Source organism: Neovison vison, chromosome 4, assembly GCF_020171115.1.
Source record: "Neovison vison isolate M4711 chromosome 4, ASM_NN_V1, whole genome shotgun sequence".
In the NCBI taxonomy this organism is placed as follows: Eukaryota; Metazoa; Chordata; class Mammalia; order Carnivora; family Mustelidae; genus Neogale; species Neogale vison.
The window spans coordinates 132,769,753-132,783,930 of record NC_058094.1 but is presented as its reverse complement, the minus strand read 5'-3'; the positions used below and the strand labels follow the sequence as shown (position 1 = coordinate 132,783,930).

Genomic DNA, 14,178 nt, shown 5'->3' with positions numbered 1-14,178 from the left:
CAGTGCCACAAATAGACCTGAGAGATAAAATACAGCTGAGATGTATCAGAAATAATCGAAGTTTGCAGCAATGGAGGAAGTGTTGGGCAGGCACCAAGCAGTAAAAAACAAAAAACAAAAAACAAAAAACAAAAAACAAAAACCCAAAACCAAAAAAAAAAAAAAAACAAAAAAACAAAAAACCCAGGAAGTTGCAGCAATTGAGTTACACTGGTTATTTCAAGGAGAATTAAATTGTATTTGTGTAGTAAGACTAGTTGCCTCAAATTTGCTGGCTCTTTGCACTTCTGCTGACTTTTTCTGCCTTGGTCCATCTGCCTTGAGAACCGTGGCACTGCAATGACTTGCCCGACTTTCTCTACGTAGAAGAAATTAAAGTGATAAATTAGGATATGAGCTTCAGCCTTTTTGCAAAAGATCACCCAGCTGTCCCACCAATGGCAAGTGGCATTAATTTTTTATGACTGTTGGCAGATGCGCACACTACCGTACCTAGGCAACAGGAGCCTGAGCTCTGGAAGCAGAGAGCACCAGATGGGAATCACGCTGGGACCACTGACTGGCTGTCCAGGGGACAGCTTCCTAGCCTCGCTAAACAGGATATCTAGAGCTGTGAAATGGAGCTAATCTGACCTCTACTCCCAGGTGTTTTTGAGGATGAGATGAAGATGTCTTCATGAAATACAATGCCCAGTGCTTGGTGGACAAGACTTCTGGAGAATCTTGATTGTTCTTCCTTAACTCTGCTTTATCTGTCACCCATAGATTCTAGGGTTAGGGATAGGTGTGCTGTATGTGTGTATGTGTGTGTGAAGTGAAACTTATTCAGTGAAAAAGGAATCTGTTACCTTGAACTTATTCACAAGTTATTTGACACAAGGGAGTTAATTGGGCCAAATGATCATATAAATGTGAGGTTTGGTGTACCCTTATGAGGTAGGCATGAAAGTGGGATAGAATTCTAAGACCTGTGTAGGGATCCTGCTTCCACAACCCCAGGTTCTGGGATCCCCCTGGTACTGTGAGCCTTGAAGGCACTGGTATATCAAAGAAACTGGTTAGAGCCAATCAGTCCTTTGGCTGGTGCCCTTGAAAGAAACTGAGTCACTGTGGGTAACGGTGGAGTTCAAGTGAGTCTTCCTGCCATGTACAAACTCATAAAAGTTTGGCAAGGGATGTCTCGTGTCACAGTTTTGCCATCTCCAAATGGGATATTAACAAGTATCTCATAGTTATTTGTCGTGAGAATTAATGACTTCGTCATGCACGATACCTCTCAACAGAAGAAGCTAGGCTACTATTGTTATTGCTGCCAACACTATTATCAACATTATTATTACCTTTCTACCTTCAAAACCCCTGAAGCTACCTTGATTTCAGTCCTTTTGTGATCCTGATTTCCATCCTTCCTTTTGATCTTGTTCCCACCTGATGTCCTTCCCAAGATTCCTAATTACCCAGAATAATTTTTCTCCCACTGACTCTTATAAGAAACAGAGGTTTGATTAGAAAAATATTAAAATGCCTTTCTACCTATGCCCAAGTATTATTTACTGTGATTGACTGATGGTCTTCCGTACCAACTTGAAGACAATTTTTGAATTTCCTTTATTTACACTATTAAGGGCTGGTCTTCTTGAAGTTACTTTTATTGTGGTTTCCCTACTTGTTATTACTTTAGTCTTCATTCCTAAATTCCACAAAAAGAAAAGAAGCATTCGTCCCTAAACGGCTCCCCATCATCTAAAAACAGCTCCATTTATTCATGTTAAGAACCGTGGAGTCATTGTCTCATTTTTTTCACTCCTGCCATACAAGATCAAATGCAGTCCAGGTGCTGGTAGCCTACCCAACCATACCTTCTAAGTCTCTGGTCTCTCCTATCCAGGGCCATGGTTATCTCTGCCCTGCTTCCCTCCCTGGCCTTTTGTGCACGTTGCCCTCATTTAAATGCTTGCTCCCTACCTGTCAGTATGTTCTTTCCCTGGCTGCATGAATAAAAGAGCTTTTCCTTTTTTACTCATGTATCTCCATTATGCACACGTGTTCTTGACAAATAGTAGATGCCAAATAAATATTTGTTGGGTGGATGATGAGAAAACTATTACAGCTTACGTTAAATTATTCCAGAGTTACACACCTATCACCTGGCAGACTGGGGAATTAGACTTATGTCTGCCTGGCCCCATAACTTATGATTTGTTTTGTACAATTAATAAAATAATTTGGGATGTTACCACTTTTCTAGTCTCTGAATTTGTCTTTTCTTTGAAGCTTTGATAAAATCACTTATAAAATCATCTGGATTAATGCCTTATTTTTTGGAATAGTTACAGATTCGAATACTATAATTGTTACAGAACTTCTGGTTTTCTATTTCTTTTTGAGTCAGTTTTTCTAAGCTATATTGTCTAAGAGGCTATTTCTTCCAGGTTTTCATATTTATGGTTATAAAGTTGTTTAAAATTATTTTGGGGGTCCTAGACCATTCACTAGTTTAGTGATTCACTAGGGGGGTCACACTTCTCCACATCAAGCTTTCTTTCCAAATAGGATTAATTGCAGCATGGGATATAGTACAGCAGAAAGAACATACTTGCGAAGTGAAGACTGGAAGGGCAGGCACAGGATCTAAGCAGTCCCTCCCCATGGGGGTTGCATGGGTATGCTTTCCCTTCTAGCTGCAAGCCCCAGAGACAGATGTGAGATGTGTTCTCACCCAGGGAATCCCACTTGGGTCTTGGGATCTTGAGTTCTTATAAAGTCTTAAAGTGGCTCTACAGCCAGCCATGGTGCTGATCCCAAAACAGGTGCCCTGGGTGATTTTTCTTGGTCACTTTAAATGAGGCAGCCAGCCCGAGACTTCCTGATCCACTGCCTTGGGCACAAAGAACATCACCCTAACCCTAACCACAGACTGCCTGAATATTCCAGGGATTAAGCCCTCAGCATTTGACCCTGGGACAGTGCCAGGGCTCCAGATGTCCTCAGAGAGAAGCAAGAATTGAGAAAATCAGATCTGCTGTGTTCTCTCTTTCTTCACAGCAATACCGTTTTATCCTTGTCACCACAGCATTTACAATTTTTTTCTAACCTTGTGTTGAAGTCTTCTGCTTAATCATTCCTGCTAGAACTTTATATTCATTTCAAATATATGCTGTAATAGGGGTGCCTGGGTGGCTCAGTGGGCTAAGCCTCTGCCTTTGGCTCAGGTCATGATCTCAGGGTCCTGGAATCTGCTCGGCAGGGAGCCTGCTTCCCCCTCTCTCTCTGCCTGCCTCTCTGCCTACTTGTGATCTCTCTCTCTCTGTCAAATAAATAAAGTATTTTAAAAATATATATATGCTGTAATATTAGATGCTCTATAACATTGTATAAAATATATTATGAAACCTACATTTTATAATATATAACATACACCTGTGTATTTGATACTATTATATATTATATTCTGTATATGTTCTGTATATGCACTATGTAGTTTGTCAAATCAAATCTATTCTATATTATTCATTTTGCCTCTCATTTTCATCATTTCTCCTTCTATTATCCTTGGACTTATTTTGTCAAGACCTGGTTTGTATCCTGATGGTTGGTTATACTTTTGGTAAATATCGCAGGTGTGCCTGAAGGTAATGCCTATTCTTTAGCTGCTGGGTACAGTGTTTTATTTTTTAAATTTTTAAAATTATTGTTATTTTTATTATGTTACATTAGTCACCATACAGTACACCATTCATTTTTGATGTAGTGTTCCAAGATTCGTTGTTTATGTATAAAACCCAAGTGTTTTAAATGTGTCCACCAAATCAAAATAAAGCCTTCCTGCTTTATTTGTTTTTATGACTCTCTGACTAATAAAGTACTAAAGGAAATGTATTAATTTGTTAATTCACCTAGTAGTTCTGTAAAGTTTTTTTGTTTTTTGTTTGTTTTTTGTATATTTGATGCACAAGTGTTTGCAATGACTTATCTAGCCATTATGTGAACTTTTATCATTATGCATTGATACTTTATATCTAGAAATGCATTTGCTTCAATTCTCTTTTTTGTTATGAATGTTGCTTTGGTAACATTCTTCTCAAAGGTCTTTGCCTGAATATTTCTTCTTAATTTTACCTTAAAACATTTTGTATGACTTCACGTAGCAACTTGGTAAAATCCCTCCCTAGCTTTGTTTACATAAATAACTCTAATACATTTGCGTGAGAGTATCTGTAGGTTCCATACTCAGCAGTCAAAACGTAACTTATGTTACAAACATAGAACTATTTGACCCATTGCTGCCAACCAGAAAAGTTTCTGAAATGTCTTCCCAATCCACATTTTCATGGTAGGGTATGTTATGTTGTTCTCTGCACACTCACTCCAGCATTTTCCAGCTTCCCAAGTTTTCCAGGTCTCATTTGCATATAGTGTTGTGTTATTTCTTCTCTAACTTGTATTTCTCTGACTACTGTTTGATTTGAGCATCTTTTCATATTTTTATAGATGTTTAGGTTTACTTGTCTGCGAGTTATCTTTATAACACTTACCCCTTAACATTTATGCTTCTTAAAATTAAAGTAATTGTTTTCATTATTTGCAAGATTTTATTGGCTATTGTAGAGATGGATCCTTTTCATTTGGGCATGACAAATATCTCCTCCCGCTTTGGCATTGTTTCATAAAATTTATTGAATGGCAATGGAGTTTTAATTGTGCTAGAGCAAGTGCTAGAAATTTGTTGTACAGCAGAGGGTCTGTACAACAATATGGTACTGGGCACTTCAGAATTCCCTAATAAGGCAGATCTCCTGTGAAGGGTTCTTACCACGAAAGAAAAACTTAGGAAACTCTTGATGGTGGCAATGGGATGATATTGTAAGGTGTTTGCGGGTGTCCAAGCTTATCAACCATGCACATAAATACGTGTGGTTCTTTCTATCAATTATACCTTAAGGAAAGCTATTAAAAGAGAAGAGCTCTCATTAAATTTTATTGTTAAATTCACTGTTTTCTTTGATAGGGTGTATATATCTGAAGTTTTCCTTCATAAATCTTCCTCTTTCTGCCAGAAAAATGTTCTCTTAGAGTGTTCCTTATTAACTTAAAAAATCTACTTTTACATTTAAGTTGTTACTAAAGCCAGACTCCACTTTTATATATGACATTAGGTAGAAATTTTTGTTTTTCTTCATTCAATGAACCAATTTTCCTATCATTATATTAAACCACCTGTACATTTTCTGTTGAATTCTGGTGGCATCTTTATCAAAGGTTATTATTATTATTATTATTTTCATCTATAAATCAGTCTATCTCTGACATCTCCACCTGATTCCATTGTCCTACAGACATTTCTTTGTTTCTTTGTTTTTCTTTTATCTTCTTTTATGAGGATTGAGTTGGCTTTGTTCAGCAGTTCGTGAATAAGGAAGCATCCCGTCTAGCAAGGAAAGGCAAGCTTCCTCCTACAGACTGTTCTTCAGGCCCAATAAATATGTGTGTTTTGCCAAGACTTTGTAATGTGTCTTAAGATTTGGCAGGGAACGTTCTTCCACTCTGCTCTTGTTTTTCAAAGTTGACTTAGAGAGTCTCCGATAACATACTGTTATATTTAATTTTAACCTTTTCCCTTGCACATATTTCATACATGTAAATAGTTAGCATTATATTTGCACATATTTTAATCAAACCTAGGTCACACTACACATTATTTTGAGCCCATTTCCCTCGCTGATCATTCTCCATTTCATTTGGTATTCTTGCACATGACTGCTAATCATTCTCTTGAATTTCATCATCGTTTATATGTTCCATATTTTAAAAACCAATTTCTTATTGGCAGCCATTTAGATTGTTTCCAATTTTTCATTCCTATAAATTATGCTGCAAAGAGCAGCACTGCACATGCATCTTTTTAAATATCTGTGACTGATTCCTTAGGACAAATTGCTAGAAATGAAGTCCCTTCATTAGAGCGTATGTGGTTTTTTGAGTTTGAATCCTCATGCTTCCTCACTGGCCTCCAGGTGGTTTGTCCAAAGTTCTCTACTTTTACAGAAGGAGCATGGTACACCCCTTTCCTTGTGCTCCACAATACTGTTACTCCACATAATTATTATGTCAATTGTTACAAAAATTTCTACTTATGTAGGAAAAATAATATGAGAGAACAGTGTAATTATTACAAGTATATGTTGAACATATTAAGAGTATTTGTTGGCCATTAGAATTTATTTGCACATGTATTTCTACTGTTCAGGTTTTTCTGAAGAGGCTCAACTTTTTCTTCCTTCTTTCGAAGAGGTTTTGTTTCTAATGTTTGAGGAGCACTGGGAGATATTCCCAACTGCAAGTCCATACCCATATGTTGCTCATCTGTTTTCCAGTTCGCAATTTGCCTTTTGTTCTTGTAAAATTTACTCTCACGTAGGTCTTAAAATTTTGTCTAGTTGGGTTTAGAGGTCTGTCATATTTTCCCTTTTTAGCTCTTTTGTTTGTACTGATACTTGGAAAGCCATTTTCCTACTTGAGATCTGTTAAATGTTGACCATATTTTCTTGTGATGTTTCTAATGCTGCTTATATTTAAGTGATTTCAATCCCAGTTTCTTTGCTGTAATCTCATATGCAGATTTTATTTTAGACTTTATCTATGTCTCATCTCCAAGCTTCATTTTTTCCATTTGCATAAAGTTTCATTTACTTGTTAATAGTACTTAGTCAAATGACTCTACATTGCTTTGGGACAACCTTGTGCACCAGTGCTGCCTCCCAATCTTGAATTATTTGATTTGACTTATCTCTCATTTACCTAGAGTGCATTTTTTAGAAATACTCTTGGCAAATTCAGGCTCTGTATCCCTACATGGCCACATATTGCAACACTTAATTGAGGTTAAAATATCTTGCTCCCATCATTCCCCACCAAACCTGTAACCATCTATGTGTTATCTTTGGCAGTTGTGGTGTGGAAGCACCTACGACTCTCTCTCTCCATCTATCTATCTGTCTATCTACTGGTAACTTTTCCCCTACTTCAGTGCCTGTAATTATTTAAAAATTTTAAATAATTTGAATTTCAAAGTGCCAGAATACCTATAGAAATGCATTTGTTTCCCCTTCCCATTATTTTAAATTAACAATCTGTTACCTTTTTTAAACTCCATAGGTTACATTCAGCTCAGGAATGTTATCTTCAGTTCATCCATCCATCCATCCATCCAATCATCTATGTGTCCATCACTCCATCCATCTGTGCTTCCATCCACCATTAATCCAATAATATTACTGTGTACTTATTACATTCTATGTGTTGGAGGTATCATACAGCAGGATTTCTCAACCTCAGGATTATGAACATTTTTGACTGGATAATTCTTCATTGTGAAGGAGGAGGCTCTCCTGTGAATTGTAGAATGTTTGGCAGCATTTCTCCACCAAGAAGTACTGGTAGCAACCCCTCTTCCTCCCAGTTGTATCAACCAAAAATGTTGCTACACATCGCCTATGTTGCTCTGGGGGAAAAGTTGTTCCTGATTCCAAACCACTACACTACGGAGTAAAATAGATAATATGCCTGCCCGAGTGAGGTAACTGAAGAGACATAAGATAAAAAAAATACATTAGTACATTGTGTGTTCTCTGAAAGCAATGCTGTGGAGACAAGGAAAGCAGAGAAGGTGGGATGGAGGGCCCCTGGGAAACAAGCAGATGTGCACATGCAGGGACTGTGAGTCTGAGCGGGCCAGGAGGAGGTGAGGCAGTGGGTCAGCTTGAGTATCTTGGCACAAACAGAGTCCCAGGAGAGAGGGTGCTTGTCCAACTGCAGAAATGGAAGTGCTCTTACATCCAGGCCCAGTGGGTGAGGAAGGGAGACAAACCAGACAGTAATAGAACTGCTCAATGTGTGGCCTGAGGGCTGAGCCAGGATTTTGGATCAAGGGAGTGACACTCTTATTTCTTTGATTATTATTTATTTACTTATTTTTTTTCTTTTTCTCTGCATTTTGGCTCTCTATTGAGGATGGCTTTCTGGCTCTGTTTATTTCTGTTCGTTTTATATGTTTATATGTTTACTTTAATACATTAACTTTTTTGGAACTTTTTCCTAGATTTTGAGATAATTTTTTTTTAAAGTTATATAATTTTTTTTCCAATTTATTTATTTTCAGAAAAACAGTATTCATTATTTTTTCACCACACCCAGTGCTCCATGCAAGCTGTGCCCTCTATAATACCCACCACCTGGTACCCCAACCTCCCACCCCCCCCGCCACTTAAAACCCCTCAGATTGTTTTTCAGAGTCCATAGTCTCTCATGGTTCACCTCCCCTTCCAATTTACCCCAAAGCACATACCCTCCCCAATGTCCATAACCCTACCCCCCTTCTCCCAACCCCCCTTCCCCCAGCAACCCACAGTTTGTTTCGTGAGATTAAGAGTCACTTATGGTTTGTCTCCCTCCCTATCCCATCTTGTTTCATGGATTCTTCTCCTACCCACTTAAGCCCCCATGTTGCATCACCACTTCCTCATATCAGGGAGATCATATGATAGTTGTCTTTCTCCGCTTGACTTATTTCGCTAAGCATGATACGCTCTAGTTCCATCCATGTTGTCGCAAATCTTCGAGATAATTTCTTACACTTGAATTCTGTTTTCTTAATTCAGCTTCTGAGTATCCCATCACATATTCCTTGCTCCTGCTGCAATTTTAAATTCAGCAATGATAACTTTTTGTTTCCACTTGATGGTTGACTTTGGATTGCCCCATCTTCCTGACCGTCCATGATTGTGTCATGCATACCACAGGCCATTGAATGATGTGGGAGATGTGATTCAGGGTTCATCACATTTCCTCATTTCTCTCAAAGAAAATCTACAGTGGTCTCTGTATCCATTGCCCCTTATTTCTTAGCTGGTGCTTTTTTAAATGTATATTTCTAGAGAAGAGCCTCTGTGTATCTCAGACAAGGACTCAGATGGAATCTGTCCAGATTATCATTTGATTAGGAAAAATAAAAATTTGCTGTAAATTTAATTTCAGCTCAGAATCTCTATTTCTGTGAATTTCCTCTGTGTCCTGGGTATGGTTCCACAGCTAGGTAGGGACAGAATCATCAGGATGACATGTGGGCCCCCATGGTGCCATCCAGGCTGAAAGTTCTCTGAGCTGTTCATGAGTCCACATGTGCTCCCAGAACCCCCAATTCTAGTTCTGACCTCTCTTAAACAGGGGGATAATTTGGCTTCTGCCACATATCCTTTGTTTCCTTCCCAGGAAGTTGTTTTCTTCTTTCTTTGCTTTTTCCCCATCTGCATCATATGCAGCAGAAATGTCTTGTTTCCTCACAGAGCCTGTTTCACTTCCCTAGTTCCAGCATCCATGAGGGTTTTCCTGTGTTTATTACTCTGTTATCTCGATAGTTATCTGTCAGAGTGGAATCAGAGTGGTGCCTACTCTGCTATCTCCGTGGAATGTTCTTTATCATAATTCGTCATTTCTTTCAGCATGTATAACTTTCTACATGGAAACAGTGGAACACTATCTAGGGGTTCGAATGGGAATCACTGTGCACAGTGGAAATGTAGAGGAACAATCACTGGGCAGAGTGGTTGTTAAGCTGCAAACCTCAAAAGAAATGCTTGCCCAGTAAACAGTTCTGGGAGTAAGGATCCAGCAAGAAGCTGTGAGAACTGCTGTTTGCTCAGGCCCTGGAAGGACCTTTGCACACTGCAGGCTGTTAGGCTGATAGTGTGTGGGTGTGGACAGCAGTTCAAATCTCCGGTCCCGCCTTATTTTCCGTTATTTTGCTATTTCAAATGTGTCCTATATGTGAGGTTTTCTCTGTAAAATGAAAATAGGTGCTCTTTTTCATGGCACCTTGGAGGTGGTAATTTGCTTTAGGATGAAGCTGAACGTCTCTTTCCCAGCTACTGGCTGCCAGAAACTTATTGAAGTGGATGATGAATGCAAACTTAGCACCTTTTATGAGAAGGTTATGCCATGGAAGTTGTTGCTGATACTATGGGTGAATAATGGAAGGATTATATGGTCTGAATCAGTGGTGGCAATGACAAACATGGCTTCCCCATGGGGCAGGGTGTCTTGACCCATTTCTGCTATAGACCAAGAAGGACTGGAGAGAGAAAGCACAAATCTCTTTGGGGTTCCATTGTGGAGGCCAATTTCAGTGTTATCAACTTGGTCAGGTAAAGAAAGGGAAGAAGGGTATTTCTGGATTCGCTGATACTACTGTGATTGTTGCCTGGGACCCAAAAAGCTAGAAGAATCTGCAAACTTTTCTATCTCTTTAAAGAAGACGATATCTACCATTATGATGTGAGAAAGTCCCTAAGCAAAGAAGGCAAGAAACCTAGAACCAAATTGTCCAAGGTTCAGCATCTTGTTACTCCATTTGTCCTCTCAGAGAAGTGTCGGTATATTGCTCTGAATAAACAGAGTACTAAGACAAATAAGGAAGAGACTGCATAATATGTTAAACTTTTGGCCAAGAGAATGAAGGAGGCCAAAGAAAAATGCCAGGAGCAGATCACTGAGATGTAAAATGACCTCTCTGAGAGTTTCTACCTCTAAGCCTGATTCCAGTCAAAAGTGAGATTTTCTAAGAGTGACAAATAAATAAGATCAGACATTGCAGAAGAAAGAAAGAAAAAGAAAGGAATGAAGAGAGAAAGTAAAGTTTGGGGTATCTGTGTGGCTTAGTTGGCTGACTAGCACTTGATTTCAGTTTAGTTCATAATCTGAGGGTGGTGAGGTTGAGTCCTGTGTTGAGCTCTGGGCTCAGCGGGCAGTCTGCTTGTCCCTCTTCCTCTGCCCTTCCACTTGCTCTCTCTCTCTCTCTTTCTCAAATAAATAAATAAATAAATAAAATCTTAAAGAAAACATTTATTGTCTTACTTATGATTATAAATACAATTTAAGAGCATTAAATATTATAAGAAAGTTAAAACAATCTCCATTGGAGATTGACATTTTAATAAAAACAGCTTTTCAGCTATTTTCTCTCTCAACATATATAATACTATATTATTACACACAATGTTCTTTTTTCTTTCAGCTAAATCTTCTTGATACCTGTTTATATGAATAAATAAGTCTGCATTATCACTGATGAATGAAGACTTTTCTTCTGGATGCACATGCTGTGATTCACTTATTTCCATAACTTATTTCCACTCATGGGCAGCAGTTCCATTTATTCATGATTGCAACATAGCCTCAGTACACTTTTTTCTATATTTATCTATGCATGTTTGGTCCATTGTCACTATAGGAAAATTTTCTAGGAATGGCTTCACTAGGTCAAAAGATATACCACGTACACACATGTGTATGTGTATGTATAATATATACATATAATATTTCATACGTAACATGAGATAATATATATATAAATATTTTATATAATAACATATATATGTTATACACTGTATATTTCATTGGTAACTTATGCACACTGAAGGAAATAGATGGATACATACAAAAAGACTACATATATATAGAATCTTGATAGTTGCTGTCAATTGCCTTCTGGGAAGACATATCCATTTATGCTTCTTAGAATACTACCAAGAGAATGTAATCTGCAATTCTTTGTGTAACTGGTCCTTACAAAAAATTTTTAAAAATCTCCCAGAGCTACTTAAGATGCTTCTACAAAACAATGCAACCCCAAATCACTAAGATGAAGACACAAGACTCCACAGATGCGTAACCATATCCTATGTCTGAGAAACCACCAGCAGCATAACAGGACACAAGAAAGAAATAAAGTCTGGCTGGGTTTTTTTGGACAACTTATTAGATCTGTAAAGAGCTCTGAGCTTCTTGAAATGTATGTATGGTTTGGGTGAGACCAGTGATGGTATTAAGGAGGGCACATATTGCGTGGAACACTGGGTGTTATATGCAAACAATGAATCATGGAACACGACATCAAAAACTAATGATGTACTGTATGATGGCTAACATAACATTATAAAAAATTATAAAAAAGAAAAGAAAAGAAATGAAGGTATGGGAACTTGCCTCCACACTAATGTTCTCTAGAAAGTCTATTCATGTCTATTCAATTGTTATTCATGCTATTTGGTTATAAGTTCTCCTCAAATACTTCCAGTCATGATAGAGGGATATTTACCAAATGCACAAAGTGTATGATGCTCGCCTGAAATGTCTTGCTGGGCAGAACTGCTGTTAATGAGCAAGAATATTAGAACAAGATAAATGGAATTTGGTACTTATGTTTTCAGTCATATATGGGGGGGCAGGATTGTGATCAGCAAGAGTTTATAACATGTTTTGAACTTTTAATTTAAAAATCTTATGTTCTGAGTAAAATATATATAATGACTAATAATATTTGATATACATAGCATAGGTATCTTAATCTCCCAGGAAACAGTACTGTCTAACAAGCAAAGCTTCCTGATAAGCTTTGCGGCTTCCCACCCTTTCTAGGAATAGATCCTGGCGTTACCTGGCAATTCTCAGAGGCATGTGTGGACAAACTGTCCCAGCAAAAGACTGTGAACTTTAGGAAGTCAGATAGGCATACAAATAAATACACAGATGCTGGTTTTCTCTGCTAAAATTATGTGCCTTTCTCCTTGTTTAATCCAGATCTTTTATTTTTCCTACCTATCAGATATACAAAGCATTCCTCACTGGTCAGGAAGCCAGGCATCCTGTGGATGGTTAAATATAAAGTCATGTCAGGTGGAATCAATTAGCACTAATTAACAGAATCTTTCAGTTTTAAGCCACCTGATCAGCTGAGGCGTTTACAGGTCTGACAAGTGCAGATGAGTAACCCTTGTCACAGTTCGGGGAGGTAAATGATCCAATTAGTGAGGCAATATTTGGCTGCCATAACTAAGGATGCTGCTGACCTTCCCTGGCACAATGGCTTCCCACCCCTTCTAACTGCAAAAATATCTTCTCTCCTTGTGCCTCGAGTTGTATGCTGAATGTCTATTATATCTCATTCTCTTTGTAGTCTTACCCTTTTCTGGGTGAACAGAGTCAAGACATGTTGGCCTTTTTTTTTTGCCCCAGAGGGAGAAGGTAAAGGAAGAGGCCATGTGAGCAACTGGGGGGAGCAGGACAGCAGGGAGGAATCAGCCTCCATGAAATGTTACTTAAAATATCAGAGTTGATATCCATAGAAGAGTACCTAAGTCAGCTACAATGAAAAGGAAAATATTACAAATTTTGACTTTTCTCTCTGTTATTGCTGTGATATGGCTGTTTAATAACAATGATTACTCATTAGCTGACGAAATTTAAAACATTAAGTAGATACTTTGTGGCAGAATAAAAATAGAAGGATTGATCATCTGTTATATGAATGGATACTAGTGCTATATCTCAAACATCCTTAAGCCTAAAAGAAAAAAAAATACTTCTCTGTTAATTTTTGGGTTTGTTCTCCCTCCTCTCCAAGAGTCATTGTGAACATGGTGGGTGAGGCTCCTTGGCGTTTAGCATTAAATCCATGCAAGTCTGTCTGTCTGCCTCTTTTGTCTCTACAAACACTCTCTAATATCTGTTTCCCACTCACTGGAAGAAGGGAGCTTTTGTAGGTAGAGTAGGATTTTGTAGGTAGAGTAGGATTTTGTAGGATGAGTTCCCAGAGCATTTACCTGCTCTTTGTACTGTTATAAATTGTCTCAACTGCTAATGAGAGTCATGGCGCTTCGCACACAAACACATGTCCATGTTCCACAAAATTTCTGGGGGTCAAAAGTGAAAATGAACTTTTGGGACTTCATCAAGATAAAAAGCATCTGCAAAGCAAAGGAAACAGTCAATAAAATAAAGAGATTCCCCACAGAATGGGGGAAGGCATTGGCAAATGACAGTACAGACAAATGACTGATATCCAAGATCTATAAAGAACTTCTCAAACAACACCCAAAAAACAATCAAGTCAAAAAATGGGCAGAAGACATGAACAGACACATCTCAAAACAAGACATATAAGTGGCTAACAGACACATGAAAAAATGTTCAACGTCATTAGCCATCAGGGACATTCAAATCAAAACCACATTGATACCAGTTAGAATGTCAAAAATTGACAAGGCAAGAAACAACAAATGTCGGAGAGGCTGTGGAGAAAGGGGAACCCTCTTACACTCTCAGTGGGAATGCAAGTTGGTAGAG

At 38.2% G+C, this 14,178-nt stretch overlaps 1 pseudogene; it reads left to right on the top strand.

Annotated features, from left to right (window-relative positions):
* The first annotated feature begins 9,895 nt into the window (after positions 1–9,895).
* On the top strand, positions 9,896–10,606 carry LOC122903995 (annotated as a pseudogene).
* Positions 10,607–14,178: the final 3,572 nt, after the last annotated feature.